Source organism: Capra hircus, chromosome 14, assembly GCF_001704415.2.
Source record: "Capra hircus breed San Clemente chromosome 14, ASM170441v1, whole genome shotgun sequence".
In the NCBI taxonomy this organism is placed as follows: Eukaryota; Metazoa; Chordata; class Mammalia; order Artiodactyla; family Bovidae; genus Capra; species Capra hircus.
Window position 1 is genome coordinate 78279625 of NC_030821.1, and position 25370 is coordinate 78304994.

Below are 25370 nucleotides of genomic sequence, written 5' to 3' on the forward strand. Positions count from 1 at the left end.
TGGCTTGTCTCCTTTTCTGGAGCTTTCCCCAAGGCCCTGCACACCCACTCCTCTCTTCCTCCCCCAAGTATTTAGTGCCTCTAGATCTCAGTTTTCCCTCAAACCAGCCCTGGAGAGAATCTGATTAGCAGAGCCTGGGCTAAAGCAGGGACTTACAAAAACTTCAGGAATTTTTTGAGTGACAATTGAAGTTACCCAGAGGACATATGCATGCTAACAGGGGTGAAAGACAATACTTCCAGCCAAAGAAAAGAATTTCCAGCAGTCTGAGCTCAGATCCTGTGGGACTAGAGGGTGTTGGTGTTTCTACTTAGTATTTTGTGGCTCTTAGATTTCAATTTATATTCACCCGCATCTCTCTACTTCTCAAGGGGCAAGCATTTACACAATCCCCCATCTACGTGTGGCCTGTTGCTAAACTTTTCAACATATATGATTAGCAAGCATTTATCTTATTCAAACTTGTCAATGGTCCTCCGAGGCAGGTTTTAAGAAATCTCGGTTCATTGTTTTGTTTTCAGGAAAAGAAAGAGCTAGGCCTTTGACTTGCCAAGGGTGGGAAAACAACGACAGAACAGAATTTGGGACCCAGGTCTGGCAGACAGCAACCTACTAGGCTCTCGCAAACCTTCCTGAACAGAAGAGTCACCTAAGATACTCATGGACAACGCAGCTGCTGGAGGCCCCAGCTATGGGCACAACCTACCTGCCTCAGGGTAGGGGCCCTGGGCCTGGTTCCTCAGAAGCAGGTAGAAAGAAGGTGCAGGACACTCACTGGGGAGAAGCCTCAGATCTTCACCTCTAGGGGTGCAGATTGGACTGGAATAAGTCATGACAAGGCTTCTGAGAAACCTACTGGAAACTCTGGAGCTGGGATAACCCTTCAGAACTGGCCTGAGCTGGAAGAAGGGGGCCACATTTTACTCCACTTCTTGAGCAACCCCTGGGTATGAATTGGCCTAGAAGGTGAGCGATGTGGCCCAGGGCTGAGTAGCCTTCCTCAGCCGCTCCAAAAAGAGTCGAGAGTGGACAAGTCAGCCAATAGCCTTCCCAGCAGCTGGCAAAATGGGTCCTTTAGTGATGAAGGGGAATTTGAGCAGCGCAAAACCACAGGAATGTCTGTATAAAATCCATGGGGATCATGAAGTTCCCAGGGTGATTATCTTGGGGGAAGGCTATGGACTTCCTTGTCCCCTCCAATAGTTCACGAAGGCCAGTAGGGGGAAGCAAAGAGCTTTCCAGGTGCTACTCTGGAGCGTCATGGGGAAGCAGGAGCCTGGTGAACAGCATCACCTGGGAAGAAATTGCGGGGTGCCCACAGGAATCCAGGCTTTCCCTGGCGGCTCCGATGGTTAATAATCTACCTTCAACATGGGAGACTTGGGTTCAACCCCTGGATCGGAAAGATCCCCTGGAGGAGGGCATGGCAACCCACTCCAGTATTCTTGCCTGGAGAATCCCCACGAGCAGGGAAGCCTGGAGCGCTACGGTCCATAGGGTCTCAGAGTCCGACATGACTGAGCAACTAAGCACAGCATGAGGGAATCCAAGCAAGCCCAAGATGGAGCCATCAGTAGCAGAATCTGAGAAGGGGTAGAAGGATGGGACCCAGATTACAAGAAGATATGCCATGTAAAGAAGTTGAGTGATACCCTACAGCTGTTGGGGGACCCTTGAGTGGTTTGAAGCCCAGGAAGTAATGCATCTAATGGGTTTTAAGGAACTTTCTGCCTGCGAAAAGGGTGTCTTATTAAAGGACTCCATCTCTTTGCAGTCACTCAAATTACTTATCTTCACTATCCAGATTGGAAAAATTGTGGGAGGTAATAGTACTCACCTTACATGGTCTCTTTGCTGAGGAAGAGAGATTCACTAATTTGTAAATAAGGGAAATTTCTCTCTTCTTTCTTTGCGATTTTCTCTCTTTCCCTGTAACTCTTGTGTTACTCATTTTTTATTCTTCTCTTCTTACTATGCTAAGTAGGATATCCAGTAAAATGTCAAATAGACATGCTATTTGATAGAATAGCAAAGTATTTGCTCCCATTTTCAATATAGTAATAGAAATGCTTCTGACAGGTCACCCTATGTATGATGCTTACTATAATGTTTAAAAGTAAATACTGTTTAGTCAGTTAAGGAGGTTCCCTTTGGTTTCTATATTTCCCATAAGAATTTTTATCATAAATAGGTGTTGAATTTTTTTTTAACACTTTTTTTTTTTTTCCTGTGCCAAGTGATAATAACCTTATCTTTTCTTCCTTAAATATGTTAAGGTGCTTCATTGCCTTAGTGAATGTTCTGGTTAAACCATCTTTGCAATTCTGAGATAAAATGTTGCCATCTGAAATTTTTTTTTTTTAATTTAAAGCAAATCATCCTAACCTATTATAATACATGGTCATGTCAAGAGCCTTTCTACATAAGCATTTTCCGAGAGGTATCATTTGTTTTCAAGAGAAAATCAAGTATCCAATTGTCTCTTTCCCCAGTTTAAATCTTTCAGTGGCTCGCCCCTGTCTTCTGAAGACAAGATCCTTTGATGCACATGATTTGATTCTCAAATCGTGTCTCCAAATCCTCTGCCTATCTCTGGCCCCTTTTCTTTACTCATTGCATCTAACCTGGCATCAAAGCTTATTAACTTTCCTCTAAAAAATATGTATTTATTATATTTAATATACAATGTTACACATTAGTAATGCTTATTTTAATGTATTTAATAACATATATATATATGGATGTGAGAGTTGGACTGTGAAGAAAGCTGAGCGCCGAAGAATTGATGCTTTTGAACTGTGGTGTTGGAGAAGACTCTTGAGAGTCCCTTGGACTGCAAGGAGATCCAACCAGTCCATTCTGAAGGAGATCAGCCCTGGGATTTCTTTGGAGGGAATGATGCTAAAGCTGAAACTCCAGTCCTTTGGCCACCTCATGCGAAGAGTTGACTCATTAGAAAAGACTCTCACCCTGGGAGGGATTGGGGGCATGAGGAGAAGGGGACGACAGAGGATGAGGTGGCTGGATGGCATCACTGACTTGAGGGACGTGAGTCTGAGTGAACTCCGGGAGATGGTGATGGACAGGGAGGCCTGGCGTGCTGCGATTCACGGGGTCACAGAGTCAGACATGACTGAGTGACGGAACTGAACTGAACTGATATAGCTAAACTAAGAATCTTTCATCTAGATTATTGCAATGGACTCTGGAACAGTTACACAGTGATACTGTGGAATACAAATTGGTTCCTGTATTTGTAAATACATAAAGCTCGAAAGCTCCTTCAGTTGGCCCAGTGGCGTGCTAGAGTCTGTTCATATTGTCTTCTGAGCACCCATTGCTAATACTCAGGAATTTCACAAGCCAGTTGTCAAACTGTTATTAGCTTGAAATTGACTGTGGTAGAACAATTTGCTCTAGGAAAAAAAAAAAAAAGGTCAATACTACAAATCAATGAATTTAAAAAAAAAAAAAAAAGCTTTACCCATGATATAAAAATTGTAGCCCATGATCAAGTTTCTCTGCTTTGTGCCTGGTTAGAAGTTCTAGTTCCCAGAACTTCTATATTTCCTTGATTTCGTGGTACCTTCCTTCTGAGTGTAATGCATTTCCTCTCCCATCTGTGAGCACCTCCTCCTGGACTCAATTCAGTGCCCGTCCCCTAAGGGAGCACTTAGAGGATACCTCTTCTCTGCAGCTCTACAAAAAGCACTTATCACACGATTCCCTAGTCATTGGTTTCTGGGTCTGTGTGCTCTGTAAACTCCTGAAAGGCATTCCTCTTCATTATTCATCCATTTGTCCTCATGGTTCGTCCACTGTCTAACACATGACAGGCATCACATATATGTTGGACAACTAAGGAGTAAATAAAAGATCTTCCCATCTTCCTTTTAGTTCCCATGTTTCCAGCAAGATCACCCAATTTCCAAGCCACGACCTTGCGCTCTCTCCCCCAGGCCTGTCCTTATCTATAGAGGACTGCAGCATGGCACCACTTCTAATCCCACCTTTATCCATGAAGCAAGTTCAGAGGGAAATGGAACTGAATGGAAATTTTTCTCATCTGATGAAAGAGCACTAGAAAAATAATCACTGGGGCAAAATCATCGAAAGAGATTATTCTTTTTATCTATCACTGGATCGCAAACTATCCCCATATCTGGTGATTTGTTTCACTCCCAGTTTTGTGGGTCAGAGATTCAGACCCACAAAGTCTGTGGGGACTCCTAACCATGGGGTGTCCAGGGATGCAGCTGGGGTTGGAGGATCCATTTCCAAGCTGGCCTCTTCACACACAAGTTCAGCATTTCTATGTCGTTTGGTCCCTCTGTCTCCACAGGTCAGGGCCTCTGCGGGGGCTGCTGCATGCGGGGTAGGCTTCTCACAGAATGGTGATCTCGGGATAGCTGTCCTTCTTCTATGAGGGCTGTCTTCTAGGAGAACAAGGCGGAAGTTGCCGATTTTAAAGGGCAGCCCTGGAGAAGGAAATGGCAACCTGCTCCAGTACTCTTGCCTGGAGAATCCCATGGAGGGAGGAGCCTGGTGGGCTACAGTCCATGCGGTCGCAAAGAGTCGGACACGACTGAGCGAATTCACTTCACTTCAGAGCAAGTATCGGATTACATCCTGTGTGAAGCGAAGTGAAAGTAGCTCAGTCGTGTCCGACTCTTTGTGACCCCCTGGACTGTCCATCAGAGAAGGCAATGGCACCCCACTCCAGTACTCTTGCCTGGAAAATCCCATGGACGGAGGAGCCTGGTGGGCTGCAGGCCATGGGGTCGCTAAGAGTCGGACATGACTGAGCGACTTCACTTTCACTTTTCACTTTCATGTATTGGAGAAGGAAATGGCAACCCACTCCAGTGTCCTTACCTAGAGAATCCCAGGGACGGGGGAGCCTGGTGGGCTGCCATCTGTGGGGTTGCACAGAGTCGGACACGACTGAAGTGACTTAGCAGCAGCAGCAGCAGGACCGTCCATGGAATTCTCCAGGCCAGAATACTGGGGTGGGTAGCCTTTCCCTTCCTCCAGGGGATCTTCCTCCCAGGGATCGAACCCAGGTCGCTCACATTGCAGCCGGATTCTTTACCAGCTGAGCCACAAGGGAAGTAAAAGCAGACCCAGGCCAGTCTGGATTCAAGGAGAAGGGAAGTAGAACCCATTTTCAGTGGGAAGAGTATCAGACACTTCGTCTTTATGTCTAATCTACCACAGAGGGGTCTGGCTTCTGTCTCTCTCTGATAGAAACGCGGGTAGCAAACTACACTGGGGAGGGAAATATGAAACCCAGAGGTATCCCCCGTGGAATGAGTTACTGTCTCCAAACAGCTGGAGTACTACCTGGCACCAGACGTGTCATCAGATCCCTGAAAGGTGGTACTGAACTCTTTTTTCTAACATTAATCCCAAATCCATCTCAGCAGACGTAACCTCTCATCTAACCTCTAGCAGTTCCCTGAGTCAGAAGAGTAGATGGAACCTGTGCCTTTTAGAGAAAAGGCCCTGCCTCACAGATGACGAGCAGTCAGTCAAGAAGTATTCTCACTACATCTGAGCGAATAGAAGTGAGAGGCATCTAGAGGTGATTGAAATGCAAAGAAGTGGCACCTAAGCCACATGAGCACACCTAGAAGGGGAGGCAACAAAAATAAGCATACAAAACAAACACAACAAGTTTTTTCCAGACATCTGGATTTCAAGGCTTTAATGCATTTCCCGAGGAATATAAAGCTTAATCGCTAAAGGATTTTATGCTTATAGATCATTACAGTCAAGGTTAAACAGGAAACAGATGGCATACTCAAAAAGGGTGAATGAAAATAATGAAGCAGAGAGTCTATTAACAAAGGTGAGGGAAACATTCAGAAAAATCAGCAGGAGGTGGTGAAGCACAGAGGTGCAAACAACAGCAAGAGGTAGGTATAACCCCGGGGAGCTAAGGGGATGCAAGGAAAGGCTGATGCAGAAAGCCCGCAAGGATTGGAGCTGTAGGGAAGGGGTGTCTGGTGGGAGCTGTGACCTGGGGAGTGGAGCCCCGGCCCTCCCAGTGTGGCCCAGCCCGGAGACTCGGTTCCCCTCTGATCTCCTGCTACTGCCTCTCTTGCCTGAACTCGATCAGAAGGAAGGTCCTAGGGAGCCAGCCGATGGGACGCGGCCCACAGCGGGTAGCCTCCTGGAACATCCGGCAGAGAGGAAAAGTGCACCAAGTGGGCCCGGAGAGATGGATGTGGTTGTTGCTCCGTCGTTCAGTCATGTCTGACTCTTTGCAACACCATGGGCTGCAAATGTAGATTACACAACCGAGTTGGCCTGGGAACAGTATTCAATTTAAATCTTAACATTTGAATATATATCAACAGCTGTATCCCTATGGAGGAAGACTCTGGAATGATCTTTATCTTCCCCCTTTTATGTACAGAGGTTTTAGAATAATGAATCCGTTTTATTCTTTCTCTTAATGTATATGGAAGATTTATCAAATTGACATTACAAAACTAGGAAGTTTATTAAACAGAATCAGCATGGTTGACTGTTGAACCATCAGCATAGAGGGATGGGTTTCAACTAGTGATTTCTGATGAAAAGGAGAAATATTCAGGCAACTGAAGGTCCTGGTGGTCCAGTGGCTAAGACTTTGTGGTCCCAATGCAGGGGTACTCAGGATTGATCAGGTCAGGAAACCTGATCCCACATGCCACAACTAAGACCCACCGCAGCCGAATAAACAAATAAATAAAAATAAAGCAACTAAAGATGGCTAGTAGGTACGTAGGACAAAAACAAGACAAACTAACTATAACTGGTGGCTCTGCTATGCCCAAGTCGTGAAATCTCTCAATGACCACCAGGGAGCCGAAATCCGATGCAAAAGCAAGAGAGTTTTTATTACCAAGCTCGAGCAGCGGCTATAGGGAGGAGCCATTGCTTATATAGGGAATATTCAGGTAAAGGGGGATTTTCAGGCTGAAGCACATCCGACTGGTTACCTTCTTCTATAGGGTTGTGTGTGGATTCCCGATTGGTTTTCACTTTCAAGGTAAATCACAAGTTCCTGAACGTAAAGTCAGGAGGTTTAACCCGAGGGCCGATCGGCTCGTGGGCAGTGGGGCAAGGTTGGGTAATATCCGAAGTCTAAGTCTTTTTGCCTGGAACTTTACAAAGTGGAGTTCTTTTGCAAGATGGAGTAGCTTAGGCTCTCCAGCTCTAAAGAAGAAAACCCAGCAAAGGTACAGAAGACATACGTAAAGGTAAGCTATAAGGGAGTGCCTCTAAAATATAGAAATGATATAGGAAGACAGATATGAATCTATCACTTGGGGAATTGTTTCAAATTCTTCACCTCCACGGCATTTCTTAGTTGATATATTGAGCTCAACAGGTAAAAAACAATACATTTCAAGCAGAAAAAAATTAATCACACACAAAGGAAAGCAAAACATCAAACAGAATTCAAGCTTTTCAGATCCATCTTAAATGTCATAAAACAACAGAGGAATTTCTACAGAATTCCAAAATCAACAAGTTTAAGCCAAGAATGTGATCAAATTAAAGGTAAGATTACCAAATGCATATTCTTGGCTAACAGACTTGAGATTGTTTTTAAGTTATTACAAGACATTGAATAGTTTCTATGTGATACAACAGGACCTTGTTGTTTATCTGTTTTATATACAGTAGTGTGTATCTGACTCCTAGTTTATCCTCTGGTCCCTTCCCCCTTTGCTAACCATAACTTTGTGTTCTATGTCAATACATCATTTCTTAATTCTATAGTAGAAAGAAAACGCAAGAGAATATATTTAGATGATGTGAGAGTGTGTCTAGATGTTTCGTTGCTGTTGTTCGGTCGCTAAGTCATATCCAACTCTTTGCAACCCCATGAACTGTAGCACATCAGGCTCTCCTGTCCTTCGCTATCTCCTGGAGTTTGCTCAAATACATGTCCATTGAGTCAATGATGCCATCCAACCATCTCATCCTCTGTAGTCCCCTTCTCCTCCTGCCTTCAATCTTTCCCAGCATCAGGGTCTCTTTCAATGAGTCAGCTCTTCGCATCAGGTGGCCGAAGTATTGGAGCTTCAGAATCAGTCCTTCCAACGAATATTCAGGGTTCATTTCCTTTAGGATTGACTGGCTGGATCTTACAGTCCAAGGGAGTCTTATGAGTTTTCTCCAGCACCGCAGTATGAATTCTTTGGTGATCATCTACATTAAATCATCTAATTGAATTTTAGGTCACGAAACCCTCTTGTAAACTGATAGGTATAAACCCCAGAAGTAATATTTGCCCGGAACAGAACAGGACACAGGAATCCCAGGAAAAATCATTTTCTCTTGCTCCTTCTTGGATATTCCTTCTTGTCCAGAAGAGCTGGTCTCAAATTTGATATCAGCTCTCTGGTGTATCTCAGTGAGCACTAGCAACTGGGGGTTAATGACCATTAAATAACTGATATACTTCAAATGATGTACTTTATAAATAACTTGGGGAAAATTCAAGGTTACCTCTGTGAAAGCATCACTCTTGCTTGTATTCTCATAGGTTTTCTTAAAGTGTTATTCTGGGTGTCACCTACATCCTGGGGCTTGCTCTTTGCCCCCTGAGGCTGGCTCTGTGTCCCCTGAGGCTGACCTGAATTTCATACATCAATGAATTCTGTGGGGGGCTACAAGCAATAGCCACAAATTCCTCCCTTTCCTGTATCCGTGCTCTACTACAGCACGGCTTTGTGGTTCTTCCCATCAAGGAGTAGATTCTATTTCTCTGCCTATTCCTCCTCTTTCAGCCCTCAGAGTCTGAGCCAACTTGTGATTTACTTTGACCTTTAGGATGGAGCAGAAGCAACATTGTGGGGAGTTCTGATCCTGGACCTGATGATCCCTCAGCTTCTGCTCTTTCTTAGAACTCTGACAGCACCATACGAGGAAGCCTGGACCCCCTTCCCTGAGAATCAGAGACCAAATGGAGACAGAAGTCCAGCCTAGAGCCAGCACCAACTGCCAGACATGTGGGTGAGGCCACCTGGGACTAACCTGCCCCAGGTGAACTGCCAGATGACGCCACTGCCGGAGCCAAATGGGGAGTGACAGCAAAAAGGCCACCCGGTTGAGCCCATTCCAAAAACTAACCAACAACAGAATCTTAAATTCCAAGAAAACTCCCCAGTGGTCCAGTGGTTAAGACTCCATGCTTCCACTGCAGGGGGCATGGGGTTGATCCCTGGTCAGGGAACTAATATCCCACATGCCATGTGGTGTGGTCAAATTTTTTTTTAATTCCAAGAAAATGCAGTGAGATTTCTAGGAATCCAGTGATCTGGGGGCATGTTGATGTATTTCTTCCAAGGTGAACTACAGGCTTCTATATCTGGCCCCTTTTCCTACTCTGAAGTAGACACAATGCCTCCTGGGTCTCTCTGGATCTTAGAGGCGACATATGCTTCACTTGGTGACCCATTTTTCCAAGTTAACATGAAGGCTGCCCACGTTGATTAAGAACCAGAGGGAGGAAAGGCACTGGATCAGGTCAGCGCTGTCACTCAAGCTGCTCTGCCCTCAGGCCGTGTAACCGGCAGACCTGATGGTGTTTGAAGTCTCTGGTAGATACAGATGCTTTCTGGGGCCCATGGCAGGCCCCATGGAAGAATCAAAGCACACATTTTGAAGGATTTAGAGTGAAGCTATGCTATCGTCTTCAGATCCTATTCTTCTGAGATTCTCTGGCTTGACATAGGCCCTGGTAGCGAGCAAATGCTTGGCTGCAACGCACCACATTACTAGCCAACCTGATTTCTCCATCGTGAATCGGATGTTGTCTGACCCATCACTTATAACCCACCAGCATGCACTGCAGCCCTCCATCGTCAAGAGAAGTGGTGCGGACAGATTGGATTAATGGGATCTGAAGGCTCAAGCCAAGTCCATGGGCAGATGGCCATGATGTCCAGAACTCTTCCTCTGTCTGCATCATCTCCCCCTCCCTCAAGTTAGTACCCATCACCTCAACGGGAATTCCCCATGAGCAGCCTTGTTGACAGAAAGTTCTGCACAAGATTCTAGCAACAGGCCAAAAGTGGATGGAGGCAGAGCTTCAGCCACAGAGAAGACCTAAAGGACCATCAGGGCAATAAAGTGAAGGTCTTGCAGTGGCCAGAACCTCAAGAAGCACACCTCTGGCTAGTCAGTTTGCTTAAAAGAAGAGGTCTCCAGCTGTACTGGTTCATGAACATTGACTAACAATTTGACTGGAGAGACGAGGACTTGAAAGTAAGATGGTTGGGAAATTGCTAATGAGGGTGTCAGATTCAGACCTCTCTGAATGGGCACAACCATGAAGCTATGTCATGAGTGAATGCTCACTAAAGAGCACCTTCTCCAGAGGAGGACCTTCGTTACCAGGTGGGTGAAATGATTCATCCTCTAGATGTCGGCTGACCTCTTTCCGCAGTCATCTTGTCTTTATAATCAATGAGCTCATGGGCCCAGGGCATGGTGGCAGGAATGGAGATTAAGCCCAGGCTGGGGCTGACACTCACCAAAGCCAGCCTGGCTGCGGTCACTGCCGAATGCCCAACCGGCTGACAGCACAGACTGCAAGGGAGCCCCTGATGTGCACAGAAGTTGGGGCAAAACACGGTGGATGGGAAGCTGCATGGTTTAGTGGAGAGAGCCAGGAGCTAGGAATGACAAGTCGGAGGTTTCCATTTCTTCTCCTAACAACAATAGCAGAAACATGAGTGGCTACATCTGTAATGAAGTAAGGGCACAGGAGAAAGTTGAAGTTGGAGTCAAGAGCTGAGATCCTGGGTGGTGGGGTAGGGGTTGGTGGGGAGGGATCAGCTGGGAGAACTGGCTGGCATCAGCTGAATCAGCTGGCATCAACTAGGCACCATTTCATGGGTGGGGGACTCTGTGACTGTGTTAGGAAGCTCGGACAACAGTGACCTAAGGGGCCCTGGAGGCATTGATGCTGTCTGCTCTGTGGCGCTCACTAGCTCTGTGACCTTGGCCGTGTCTCCAGTCCTCTCAGAACCTTGGTACCCTCATCTGCCAACTGCAGGGCTGCCTGGGAGGGATAAACGAGATACGCCGTATGCGCAGTTCATGGCACAGTGCGTGTGCTGGTGTGCTCATGGCGTGATCCCAGGTGAATGTCCTCACCCTGCTCTCAGATGCTGCTGTCGAACTAGGTCAGTGACTGCTAAATTGAACAAGCCTCAGAATCACCCAGAAACTTGTTTAAAAAACAGACCCCTGGGGCCAAACCTGGGTCTGCTGGTCTGGGATGTGCAGGGGCAGGACCTGAGAAGCTGTACTGTCAAACAAGCACCCCAGGGGTTCCGGTCCACAGATGGCTCCGTGGATGGGGCTGGAAGCGTCAGCACAGATGCCCTCCAGGGCCGGGCCTGCACGCCTCAGGTTCCAGGCTGTGTGGTCCTCTGGAGGTCACCTCTGCACACCATCTATTTTCAGATCCACCTCCGGGCTCTGGCCGAGTCTGTGCAGATTACACTGGACGCCATCTTTCCCCATCTCTCGGCTTCCTAATCTAATTATCACAACAACCAGATGTGACAGGCTCCCTCTCAAACCCATTTAAAGGTCTCCAAAGGCACCTCTCCGTATTCAAGCCTCCTCTAATTTCCCCCCTCCCTCCTCTAAAGGGACACCTTGGCTCCTGGCGCTCTCCCTATGCCAATTAGCAATGAAGTATCTTTCTGCTGAAATAATCCGATTATGGGGCACTGAATAGCAGCCACAGACTGTCACACTCAAATCCTCATCCCCAGAGAAGCTCAGGTCAACCCTCTTGGCATCCTATGGGCTCGGCCTCCTGGAATAGGAAGGCATCTTGCTCCGACAGCCACACTTCGGAGCCCTTTGGTGCATCTGGGCCTCTCTCAGTATCTTTGAAAATGGGATGGAGGTAAAGGGCTCTCCCCACCTTCCAAAAACGCTCATGTGTGTGTTGATTCCTAGTCAGTATACTGAGTTCATAGCCTCTTAAAGACCATCCCTGGGCGCTGGCTGACATGGCCCCACCAGGGTCCACCACTCACCACTCATGTTTCCACATTCCCTTCCTCACCTTTTCCTATTCCAGAATCATCTTTTCTTTCCAGAAGAGTAAGTGGGATCTTACCATACCCCTCGCTCCCCATCGTGCTCTTCTCACTTTACGATACCTCCTAGCCACCTTGCCGTGTCATGCATTATCCACCCATGCATTATTTTTAATGCCCCACCAATCCCACAGCGTGGATTTTTCTTAACCGTGGATGGACATTAAATTGTTCTCCACTTTCAGGCAAACCATGTATCCCTAGAAAACAAAGAATTAAGAAATTGGCATAAACAACATCGATCAGGGAAGATTTCAGGGAAGAGAAAGTATTTTAAATCACTGCTGGCAAGGAGATCCAACCAGTCCATCCTAAAGGAAATCAGTCCTGAATATTCATTGGAAGGACTGATGCTGAAGCTGAAACTCCAATACTTTGGCCATCTGACACGAAAAACTGATTCATTGGAAGAGACCCTGATGCTGAGAAAGATTGAAGGCAGGAGGAGAAGGGGATGACAGAGGATGAGATGGTTGGATGGCATCACCGACTCAATGGACATGAGTTTGGGTGAACTCTGGGAGTTGGTGATGGACTGGGAGGCCTGGCATGCTGCAGTCCATGGGGTCGCAAAGAGTCAGACATGACTGAGCAACTGAACTGAACTGGCCACAGATCAGATCCCATTGAACCAGCAGACCTGTCCCAGGTCCCCCTCACCTAGCAGAGCGCACGGTCCCCAGCATGGCCTGATTCAGGCCACAGCCATCTGGCCCCATCAACCATTCCAACCTACACCGGGAGAACTGCAAACCCTGGGTTATTTATGATTTCCTGAACATGCTGTGCTCTTCTCCCGCTTTCCCTTCTGGAACTCACCCTCTTTCCCTCTCCCTTCAGCTGGAACTCAGACTCCCTCCCTCCCTCCCCCGCCCCCCAGCCCCACCAGAGAAATTTACATACTAAAGGCTTAAGGAGGAAAGGGACCGATTTAACTCCCATTCACAGTCGGCACCTTCTCCTCCCTCTTCCTTCCACACCTGGCCTCCCTCTGTGCCTCTGGAGGGCAGCAGGCCCCCCTTCCTGGGACTGGCAAACCTTTCCCTCAGTGGTGGGGACACAGTTTGGAGTATCTGGACTCGGACCTGTCTTCTTGCGGTTTGGGTTTCCTCTGGTCTGCAGTCATCCTGGACTGTCTTAAAAAACACAATTCCACTGACTAGATTTTAAAGATCTTATTGGCTTCATTCAACAGTTTTCGGGCAGTATTCAATGTAGCAGATAGAAAGACTCCAAGGAGCTGTACAAAATGAAAGACTTTTATGGGCAGAAGAGAGCAGGATGTGAACGTTCTGCTAGACCATAAAAAAGCAGATTGGGCTATGACAAGGTCACTTTTCTTTAAGGGATGGCAGGGATGTCTCAGCCAGGTGACCTAACTAGTCCTGATCAAAGGATTCCTGATTGACTTATGATTCCATTTCTGGGAGAGCAGAAGCTGTAATGGAGGTGAATCTCGGTTTGGTGACGTGGACTTAGCAGAAGCAGCTCCATGCTGGGCCTGCTGCCTTGTCTTTAAGAACTACAACAGTCCACGCAGCTTGACCATCCCTCTCTTCCTCCTGCAATAACCCAACACAGATGAGGCTGATCAAGTTTATCACCTACACCTTGAGGGCAGGGCTTTGGCCAAGGACAGGTCACATGACCCACACAGCCAATCAGAATCCATCTTTGAGGGGATCTCTATTCCAGATGCTGGATGAGAAAGGCTCCTTTTTTCCCTCAAGCGTGCTGAGCTGGGACTTGTCCCCGTGGAGTGGAGGGCAACACCGGGACCACCAGCTATGCAGAGACCAGCAGAGCTTCCAGAGCGGACAGAGAGGAGGGTCAGAGAGGTTGTTCCTGTCCTTGCTGATTCTCTGAGCTGCCCCAGACTGCTTCCCAAATGGTGGGATGGTAAATTCCTTTCCTTTTTTTAAAATGTAAGTTACTTTGACTTGGTGTTCTGACACTTGAAAATATGCGTTTGACAAATATATACCAAATTTAGCAGCTACACAGGTCCTTAGTGTTTAGTTGAAAGGTTCTGCATTCTCCAAGCTCTCGCATCTCTCTGAGCTCACCCTGTTCACTTAACTCCAGGACAAGCATTTTTTTTTTTTCTGCTCCTCAAAATAAGCTCAGGGAATTTGCAGGCATTTTCCATTCAGCTCAAGGTTCTTTCTGCCCAGGTCGTCTCGCGGCTAGCTTCACAGTTGTGTCTCCAACAGCTAGGATAACACTTGGTGATAAATACCTATCAAATAAACAAATGAGGAAGGTGACAAAGCTTATTGGAAAAGACCCTGATGCTGGGAAAGATTGAAGGCAGCAGGAGAAGGGGACGGCAGAGGACGAGATGGTGGGATGGCATCACCAACTCAATGGATATGAGTCTGAGCAAACTCAAGGAGATAGTGAAGGACAGGGAAGTCTGGGTGCTGCAGTCCATGGGGTTGCAAAGAGTCGGACACGACTGAGTGACTGAACAACAGCAAATAGAGCAAAGGGCTCAGATTTTGAAGCAGATGCCCTAAAATCACCCAGGCTCCACCACCTACAAGCTTGGTTTTCCTTAGAAAAAAAATAATTAACATTCTTTTGCTACTTGCAATGAGGAAAATATTCATACACTGTATTGCTTTTTGTTTTTTTTTAAGTAAAAGAGTTCTTTAATGTTTCGGCTGTGGTGGGTCTTCACTACGTGCTCTGGTTGCGGTAACTCAGGGATGCGGGTGGGTGGGCTACTCTTCACTGTCAGGTGTGGGCCTCTCACTGTGGTGGCTCCTCTGTTGCCAAGCACAGGTTCTCAGCACTCAGGCTTCAGGAGTTGTGGCACATGGGGTTTATTGCTCTGTGGCACATGGGATCTTCCTGGACTAGGGATTGAACCCAGGTCCCCTGCGTTGCAAGGCTGATTCTTAACCATTGGACCACGAGGGAAGCCCCATAGTATTGCTTTTTGGTTGATTTATCCTTTACTCCCAACAAGACTGAAGATGTGAAAGTTCTATGTTACCTGCAGCGTGCTGACGGCACGATGATGACCACAGCCAGCAATATTAACCATGTGCTGTGTTCTAGATATTGTGCTGATAGCTTATTCTGTTCATTAAAACACTCACCACAACCAGTAGGCAGGCATCAATATATCATCTTACATGATGAGCGGCTGAATCTTGGTGATGTAAGTAGCATCTTAAAGTCAGCTGGGAAATATGGAGCTTGGGATTTGACTCTATCACAATCTACAAGGAGATGCCATGCAAAATGGACCAAACAGCCAGTTGATAGTTAAACTAAGTGATCTGATGGTATCTTTAGAGCCCTGGGATTCTGTGGTCAACCAGCTCCCATTTATAGTCTATTTCTCCAGAACATCTCTGCTTCCTCTTGGCTGTCATTTAACTGGCTCATCACTAGTCGGGACTCAAGACACCCCTGATCATAGACAGACTTTGAAGTGAATTCAGGATGTGCCATCATTGGGAAAGAGTGGTGTTGGCTTCACCTGTGGGCTCTGGATGCAGGATGTAAGAATTTGACCCATCTCTGCCTCTAACTGGCCTTACCAGCTTAGGCAGGTTATTAACTTCCTCTGCCTTAGTTTCTCCAGGATAAAAGGGAAATAGCCAGAGACTGTCCATACAGGATGGTTGTGAAGATTCCATGAGTCAACATAACTAAAGCTCTTGGACAGGTATCTATCTGGCCCACAGTGAGTATTCCACAAACGTGCACTATTAAACATAGAGCTGTGTAGAAATGGAAAGAAGACGAGTCAGAATGAGCAATTCTGAATTACGCAACACCCCTTGGGAGCAGAAAATCAAATTCATCTCAGAGCCAGCTCACAGAGGACAATACCCTTCTGAATCCTTGAATTTCTTTACAGCATGTATCTATTCATGCATTCATTTGAGGGGGAAAAACCTTATGAGCATGGCTAAGATTCTCATTCCTCCCCTTCTCCCACCTGAGATGCAAGCAGTTCACAGCAAGCTGAAGGAGACAGAGAAACTTTTGTTCAGCACAGTTCCTCCCAGTAAGAGAGTGAGGTAGCCCTGTGTGTAGTCAGGAGAAATCCCACCGTAAGCCTTCTGGGCAGGAGGCTAGTCTCTAGCGGCCCTTGTAAATTGCCTTCCAAGAGAGGAAGTGCACTTCTCAGAGGTGGGCCCTGTGTTTGCAGAGCACCAGGTGGGTCTGTACACAGAAGTATCGAGGAGACGTGCTCTGCTTAATGGCAGAGGTGAGGGAGACTTTGATAATAGAATAGGGGATGGAATCTAGGAAAACAGAGGGGCTTCAGAGATTGATGTTACTGAGGGAGCAGGTGGAGAGAACAGAGGAAAAACTTAAACAACCACAGAAGAGGCACAGATGCTAGAAAGAAATAGTCCCTCCGTGCTACTCCAAAGGGTGAGTGGCAAGGAACTAGGTGAAATTTCCAAGATGACATTTCTCTTTCCTATAGGGGGGATTTATTTTTATACACTCACATGTTCAGAAATGGAAGTTACTGCTTGGATTAGGTGATGAGCTCACCAATAGTGGAGGCATTTAAGCAGTGAAGGGTTACTCACTGAGGGATTGATTAGCTTGGGATTCACTTGTTTCAAAAAGAGAAACACTGACTCATGGTTCTGAATCATGCCCCAGACAGGGTAGAATCCTGGAGCCTGTCCTCCTTCTCCCTCGTGAAATCTTATGCGGATAATTGAGTTAAAATGAGGCTGCCAGGGTGGACCCTAATCGCATCTGTCTGGTGTGTTTATAAGAAGAGATTAGAACACAGACACTCAAAGGAAGGGCTTCCCAGGTGACACCAGTGGTAAGGAACCTGCCCGCCAATGCAGGAGATGTAAGAGCTGCAGGTTTGATCCCTGGGCGGGGAAGATCCCCTGGAGGAGGGCATGGCAACCCTCCCCAGTATTCTTGCCTGGAGAAGCCCACGGACAGAGGAGCCTGGTGGACTACAGTCCATGGGGTCACACAGAGTCGGACACGACTGAAGCGGAAGGAAGACCCTGGGAGGATACAGGGAGAAGATGGTTGTCTACACGGCAAGGAGAGGGGCCTCTGAGGAAACCAACCTTGCTGATAGCTTGATCTTGGACTTCTGGCTTCCCGAGTTATGAGAAAATTAATTTCTGCTGTTTAAACCACCCCAGTCTTGGGTATGGCAGCCCTAGCAAATGAAGACAGAGGAGCAGTGACATCTAGGTGACCTTTATTTGACAGAAGGGGAGCCTAAGCCTCAGAGAGATTAAGTGACTTGCCCCAAGGTAAGCGATAAAAGATGATTTGAACCAAGTCAGTCTGATGCGAGTGTGTGTACTATTTCTGTTCTGTGCTGCTTCTTAAGTGCAGGATACCATTTTCAAGCGCTGTAAGAAATAACATTTGAGATCCTCGGGCCAACTGTTCCCTCGGTAAAGCGTCCCACCAAATGCCTTAAATACCTCCATTGCTAGAGAGCTCACCACCTATTAAAGAAGCCATTTACATTTTGAACATCTGAGCATGTAAAAATAAATTTTCCTTATATGGGAAACAAATGTCATCTGAGAATACTCACGCAGTTCTTTACATCTCTCTCTCTGGAGCAGCATGGAAGAAGTATTTGTTTGTGTCCCTGGAAAGTACTTCAAGTTCCGTTAGAGGACAGTTCTGTCTGCATTGTGTCTCTCCTCTCAAAACAAAGCAATGACAAAATCATGAAAGCATCCTCCTGTCATAATATTTCCAAATTCTTTCTTTATAACACTAAAATTAGGTCAACAGAGAGTTGCCTAGTCCAATTAGCAAAGCCATCCTTAAAAAATGGACAAGCATGATTTGAGATGAGTGTAATTTGGCATCCTTACCAATTCATAGGCACAGGAAATTATTCACCACCAGTTTGCCTTCTCCCCAAGCCAAAGACATATTGGGAGTGACCTAGAGCATGGACTCGGGCTGCCAATGGAAGAAGCAATGAAGTGAAAATCACCATCTGTTAAGTGGAAATGAGAGCCGCTGAGAGGAACCTGGAGGAAGCGGCTTGTCTCAAAGCAGAACCCCGAGACGGGCGCCCGCACAAACTGTGGCGAGTAAGAGTCCCGTAGGTACTCCATCCCCACCATGCACTCCAGCCCATGGCAAGGCTGGGGGAGCGCGCGCCGTGGGGCTAGAGTTCCCAGGATGCTGGCTCAGGTCGAGATGCTGTAACAGTAGGGAGTGACATGTGACAGCCTCTCCATCTTTCCCGTTCCCTGGCTGCCAGCGCCTCAACTCCAGGGTTCAAGTCATTCTAAATCATTGTCAAGGCCATGTCAAGGTCCCCACCACGGAGAGAAAGGGAAGGTGATGCTCTCAGAGCTAAGCTGGAGCCCGAAGAGATACACAGGCCTTGTGTAAACATCACTGAACAATTTTGACTTGATTCAGCCAAAGGACCAGAGGGTACAACCTGGAACCAAAAGATACATTGAAAATGCTTGAGTGCAGAGCAGAAGAGAAGAGTTTAGGTGACTGATGTGCAGGCATCTGAGGGACATAATATATTAGCTGTCACTATTTGATGACACAGGGAGGGGTATGTATTTTCAAATACTTTTAAAGTAATATATAATTTTCTACCTTCAAATGTATGCAAATATGCAAAGAAAGCTAATAAAGAGAGGCAGAGTAAAGAGCCTCAGAGAACTGACTTTAATTAAGTTACCCATTAAGTATTTCTTAATGGCTTCTTCTAATGTGCCTGAACATTTACTATGAAGTACATTAAAACATTTTTTTTCTCTCCTAAGAGCAATAAAGAGGATGAAATACCTTGACAAGCTTAAAATAAATGGGCACAAGTGAGTTGAAAACAAACAAAATAATGAAAACCAAAAGAGCCACCCCCCAGACTAAAATCTGACAGTCTTTTTGACTTATGTTTATACAACTCCAACATAAATCTTAGTGTGATACTATAAAACTTCACAAAGGGCTTCTAAAGTTTATCTGGAATAAAGTAAGCATAGGATATTAGCCAATATATTAAAAGAAAAAAATTCTGGGTAGAAACTGCCTCTCCAGGTAGCAACTGTAATAAGTCTAAAATAATTTAAATAGTATTTAAATGGCAATTCACTATTACCAGCCACTAGGTGCCAACATGGTCACAGATTAAAAGGCATGAGGGTCTTGAGCAGAGGTCAGAAAAGTTTTCTGTAAAAGGCCAGATAATGAATGTTTAGACTTTGTAGCCATCCAGTCTCAGTTGCAACTATTAAGCTCTGCTGGTGTAGCATGAAAGCTGTGATTAACAATATAAAATGTGTTCCAATAAAACTTTATTTGCAGAAACAGACAGCAGGCTCAACTTGGCCCACAGACTGTAGTTTGCCACCCTCTGGTATCTGCTCAAAATCTAGAATTCAGAGCACACATGGGCAATTGTCATGGAATTCAGAACTTTTCTGACTTCTTAGGTAGAACTCTGTGGTAGATTTTTTTGTTTTTAATCAGCCCCAATTCTTTGCAGCTTCTCCCAACAAGACTGTAGTCTATTTTTCCATCTTCTGACTGGCTTTGCTCTAACGTCATGTCAAGTTAAGCCTGGGCCCCAAGAGGAGATGCACGCTTCTTCTGTCACTCTCGGACCTCAGTTTCCATGGCAACGGATCTAGTGTTGTTATTGTTGTTGTTGGAGGATTTTTCATGGAGAAGAATCCTGGTGCCCCTGTGCAGTTTCTGCCGGTCCCCAGCCATTCTGGGAGTTGAACAAATTCACCAGTCAGCCCCAGTCAAGGTCAGCTAAGCCTGGATAAATGAGCAGACAACCTAGCCAAGCCCAGCCTAAGTACTGACCCACAGACTTACAACATCCATAATTGATGTTATGCTAAACCACTACATTTTGAGATGATCTATATGTAGCAAAAGCTGATTAAAACCATTCTGCCGCTCAATATATGAAGCAAACTTATTTTGTAATGTAGGCTTTCCAAAGGGAAGAACAGTTAGACAATCAACTGTGCTTTTGTTTGTACACTTGTCCTTAATACCCATTTGCTTAACTAGCTTCTCCTGCTTTGATATCTGATTTGATTGCATGAATATATTAAAGAGGATTAGATTCTTCATCCCCAATGCTGTGGGGATACAGGCATACTTTTGAAATACTAATCTACAGAAACCTGTTATCAAGGCATAATCATTTTTGTTTATGACCATATTGGCACTGAATGGCTAATAATATTGCATTAACTGTCTCAGACTAATGAGAGAAGAATAAAGCAGGTTATCATGTAAATAATGTGTTTATGTCTGGATCAGTAGAAGAAAATGCTAGTGAGCTGCATGAGACAAGATTTTTCAATAGTTTAGAGTGAGACACATAGAGAAAATTAAGTCTGTATGTGGCAAAGAGCAGTAAAGGCATGAAAAATTCAACAAGACTTGTCCTGTAGCAACTGTGATCATCCATGTTACAATCAGCATTTCATTCCAGAAAAATAACTTCACCTATCATATTAGTGTTGTCATTTTGAATTTCGTTGTTTTCTTATGGGTTTTGGCATTTGAGTTATAAATTTTCTTTGTTTCTGTTGCTGCGTTAAGGAGTTTGCTATTCTCTCAAAGCAAGAGCATAACCTTTTTCTTTTCTTCCCTGACTGCGCACCATGCATCAAGTGGATCTTAGTTCCCTGCCCAACTAGGAACTGAAGCTGTGCCCCCTACGCTGGGAGCGCAGAGTCTTAACCCACTGGACTGCCAGGGAAACCCCTAAGAGCAGAGCCTTTAACCTTGCTAACCCCACTTCTGATACAATTCTCTGGGATAATCTGGATTAGAGGCCAACAGACTGAGAAAATCTCTTCCCTTCTCTGGACTTCAGTCAATCACTAAAACATGTTATTCTAATTTGAACTGTGGTTCTCAAACTTCAATGAACATGTTAAGAATCATAGTTATGAGATCCATCTCCAGAGATTCTCATTAAGCAGTGAAGGGTAAGACAAAAATAAAATATAAGGCAAAATTGAAAGATATAAGATATAAATAGACAATTTAACAAAACAGCTGAATAATGCCACACTTTTAATAACATACAGAGCAACTAGACAGAAGATAACAAGTAAATGGAAGACTATGATAAACCGAAACTGACCCTAACAGACTTATGTAAAGGACTCCATCCAACCCTGGCAGACACACCATCATCTCAAGCACACCTTCTCCAGGACAGACTGCATGTGAGGTTGTAAAGCAAATCTGAATAAATTAACAAGAAGTTAAATCATACAAAGTATGTTTTCTGACCATTGAGGAATGAAATTAGAAATCCATAGCAGAAGGGAATTTGGGAAACCTACAAGTATGTGGACGTGAAACGATACATTGCTAAATAACCAAGAGGTCAAAGAAAAAAAATAACAAGAGAAATTAGAAAATACGTCAAGATGAGTGAAAACAAAAACACAGCCTATCAGAGCTTGTGGGATTCAGTTAAAGCAGTCTTTAGAGGGCAAGTGATACCTATAACTGCTCTATTAAAAAAGAGAGAGACCTCAAGTTGGTAGCCTAACTTCTTACCTTAAGAAAATAGAGAAGTAAGTGTTACTGAACCAAGCAAAAGGAAGATTAGATTAGCATAAATCAGTGAAATAGAGAACACAAAAACAGAGAAAATTATTAACTTGTTCTGTGGAAAGATCAACAAAATTGACAGTCTTTAGGTAGACTAACCAAAAAAAATAATAAAATGCTCAAATAACTAAAATCAGAAATGAAAGAGGAGATGTTGCTATAAACTTTACAGAAATAAAAAGGATTATGAGAAAATCCTAGGAACAAGTTTATGCCAACAGATTAAACATCCCAGATGAAATGGTTAAATTCCTAAGACAATAGAACTACTAAAATTGACTGAAGAAGATAGTTCTAACTAATCTCTACTTCTAACAAGTAGAGATTGAATTAGCAATCAAAAAATTTTCAACAAAATGTCCAGAACAACCTCCGTTGGGATAAAGCATTAATACCAATTCTTCTCAAATTTCTGCAAAAAATAATATATCACTTCCCTCAACTCATTCTGTAAAGCCAGTATTATCCTGATACCAAAATCAAACTACAACATCTCAAGAAAACTACAGATCAATACCCTTTATGAATGTAATGCATAATCCTCAACAAATTACCAGCAAACCAAATCAGCAACATATGGAAAGGATTATATAACCCAACCAAGTGGGGTTTTATCCCAGGAGTATAAGATTGGTTCAACAATCAAAAACTATCAATGTATTCACCATATTAATAGAATATAGGACAAAAACCACATGATCACCTCAGCAGGTGCAGAAAAAGCATCTAACAATATCTAACACCCTGTTATGATAAAAACACTCAACTAATCAGAAACAGAAAACACTTGCAGCCTGAGAACGAGCTTGACATTATATACATGACAAACCTAGAAGGATTCTGAACCACGGAGAGAAGGCAGGCCAGGTAGGAACCTCAGGACCCCAAGAATGAGAAGGTAGGGATCTCCCTGGGTTTTCTTTCTGCCTCAGCTGTCCCAGATTTAGAGCTGAAGGAAACAGCAACTCAGAAACACCAATGGCTGCAACCAAAATGCTCCAGAGAAAGCCCTTCTAGCCAAAGGACCAGGAAAGAGGCAGCCTAGCAAGACAGAGATCTTTTAGACAACAACCACCCTCTGCCCTACAAACACCCCTGGATAAAACTGGCCATCCACCCACACCAACATGTGGAGCCGGAGTCCCTCCACCCTGTGGAGGCTGTGCTGAGGGCCCCCTCCGTCTCACTAGGATCACAGCCACATAGGGAGGCAGGACTGTCATGCCTGCCCACAGATAATAAGGCACAACTCCGCCTTCCCAGGTAAGTGGAGACCACATGGGCAGCCAGGACCCCATCCCACCCAGCAATAAGTAGGAGACTCCTCCCTGGGTGTCACTGGAGGGAGGTGCAGGAGGGACCCCAAGCTCCTGCCTCCACCTGGTAGAGAAGAGTTGGTGTAAACATGAAATGGTACAATCATGATAGTAAACAGGCTGTTTCTTAAGGAAATGAACATTCACCTGCCTTTTGATCTAGCCGTTTCACCTGCAGGTCACCCCTGCCCCTCCAAATAAATGGAAGTTCAGGTCCACACAAAGACTTGCGCACAAACACCCCTAGTTGCTTCATTTCTAACAGACAAAGACTGGAAACCAGCCCAAATATCCATCAACAAGTAAATGTGTAGATGTGTTTTGGGATGTCCATGCAGTGAAATAGTGCTTAGAGCAAAGAGAAAGAAACCATCGTTGCCTGCAACAACATGCGTGAATCTCCAAATAATTATCCCCAGTGAAGGAAAATCAGATGAAAGTACATACTGCATCATTCCATTTTATAAGCTCACTACTGATACGCAGGACTTTCCTGGCAGTCCAGTGGTTAAGACTCCAGGCTGCTAATGAACAGGGTGTGTAGTTTGACCCCTGGTGGGGGGAACTGAGATTCCACAGGCCACAGGTATGGCCAATAAGTAAACAAACTAAAACACATTAAAAATTCACTACTGGTACAAATGAACTTACTTACAAAACAGAGACAGACCCACAGACTTTGAAAACAAACTCATAGTTACCACAGGGGAAATGCGGAAGAAAGGATACACTAGCAGTTTGGGATTAACATATACACTCTACTAAATATAACACAGACAATCAACAAGGACCTATTGCACAGCACAGGGAGCTCGTGTTCTATAACAACCTGGATAGGAAAAGAATCTGAAAAAGGACGGGTATATGTATAACTGAATCACTTTGCTGTGCAACTGAAACTAATACACACACACAAAATTCACTCCTCTGTGATAACTGAAAGTAGGTTGATGATCACCTGGGACCCTGAGAGTATGAGGAAGCATGGAAGGAAGAGGTTACTGAGGGAGGCAGGAGGAAACTTGGGGCAAGTGGTGAGTTTGTTATCTCCGTTCTCTGTGTTCATCATCCTCACGCACCAGCACTCCTAGTCCTCGTGGGTCTGGAGCACTGATGAATTAAATTAGATGCCTTCATTAGGTTAAAAAGATATCCATTTCTCCTCTGTCTAAATTTGAAAAAAAAAATTATAAAAATAGGCTTTGGGGCAAAATATAAGATTTTATCACTCAGTACTCTTGGAACACGTTGCCCTAGGAAAGCAGACCACTTAATAAATGCATAGTCCTATTTGCACAGGCCTGCAAGCTGAATTCTGAAGGTTTCAGTCCAGAAACTAGGGCTGAACACTGGAGCCAACAGAGCCGAAATTCTCTGAATCCAGGGAAACCAATTAACACCTTAGCATGCAATAAACTGAAATGCATAATGGATCATGACTTTACATTTATTTTAATAAATGGCCCAATAATTTGAAGTTCAAATAAATAATTCATCCTCCTCTCTCCCTCAGCACCACAGCTTGGAAGATATATGATAAGCTGAAATCATGGTACAGTCTTCAGTGGGTCTTTTTTACTGGATTCTAGTCTTAAAGGCATGACCGGAATGGCTCCTAAAAAAGATAGCAGGGCCCTGCACTCTCATATTTGCCAAGCAGAGGAGTGAGTATAGACCTGGGCTGTTGCAGCAGCCCACAGTGAGAGCTGAGGCCCTGCATCTCTGGCGCCTCTCACTTCCCTCCACTCTCCAGGGACCTACCTCTCCTCTAAGGGACCTCACTTCCCACTACTCTGCCCTGCAAGTGAGGGTACCTCGCACTTCCCTCCACTCTACAGGGACCTACTTGGGTCACTCATATTGGAAAACTTGCCATGTTGCTAGAAACATTTCTCCTGCCTTTTAAAAAAAGACAGTCATTTTTAATTGAAGGATAATTTGTTTACAATAGTGTGTTGGTCTCTGCCATACATCAGCACCAATTAGCCATAGGTGTACCTGCGTCCCCTCCCTCCCACCTGCCCCTCCTAGCTATCACAGAGCACTGATTTGAGCTCCCTGAGTCACACAGCAAATTCCTACTGGCTCTCCACTTGGCATATGATAATATTTGTGCTTCCATGCTACTTTCTCCATTTGTCCCACCCTCTCCTTCCCCCACCTGTGTGCACCTCTCTGTCTCCCTTGCTGCCCCGCAAATACACTAATCAGTACCATCTTTCTAGATTCCATACTTATGCATTAATATATTTTTCTCTTTCTGACTTACTTCACTCTGTATAACAAGCTTGAGGTTCATCCACCTTATTAGAAGTGACTCAAATGT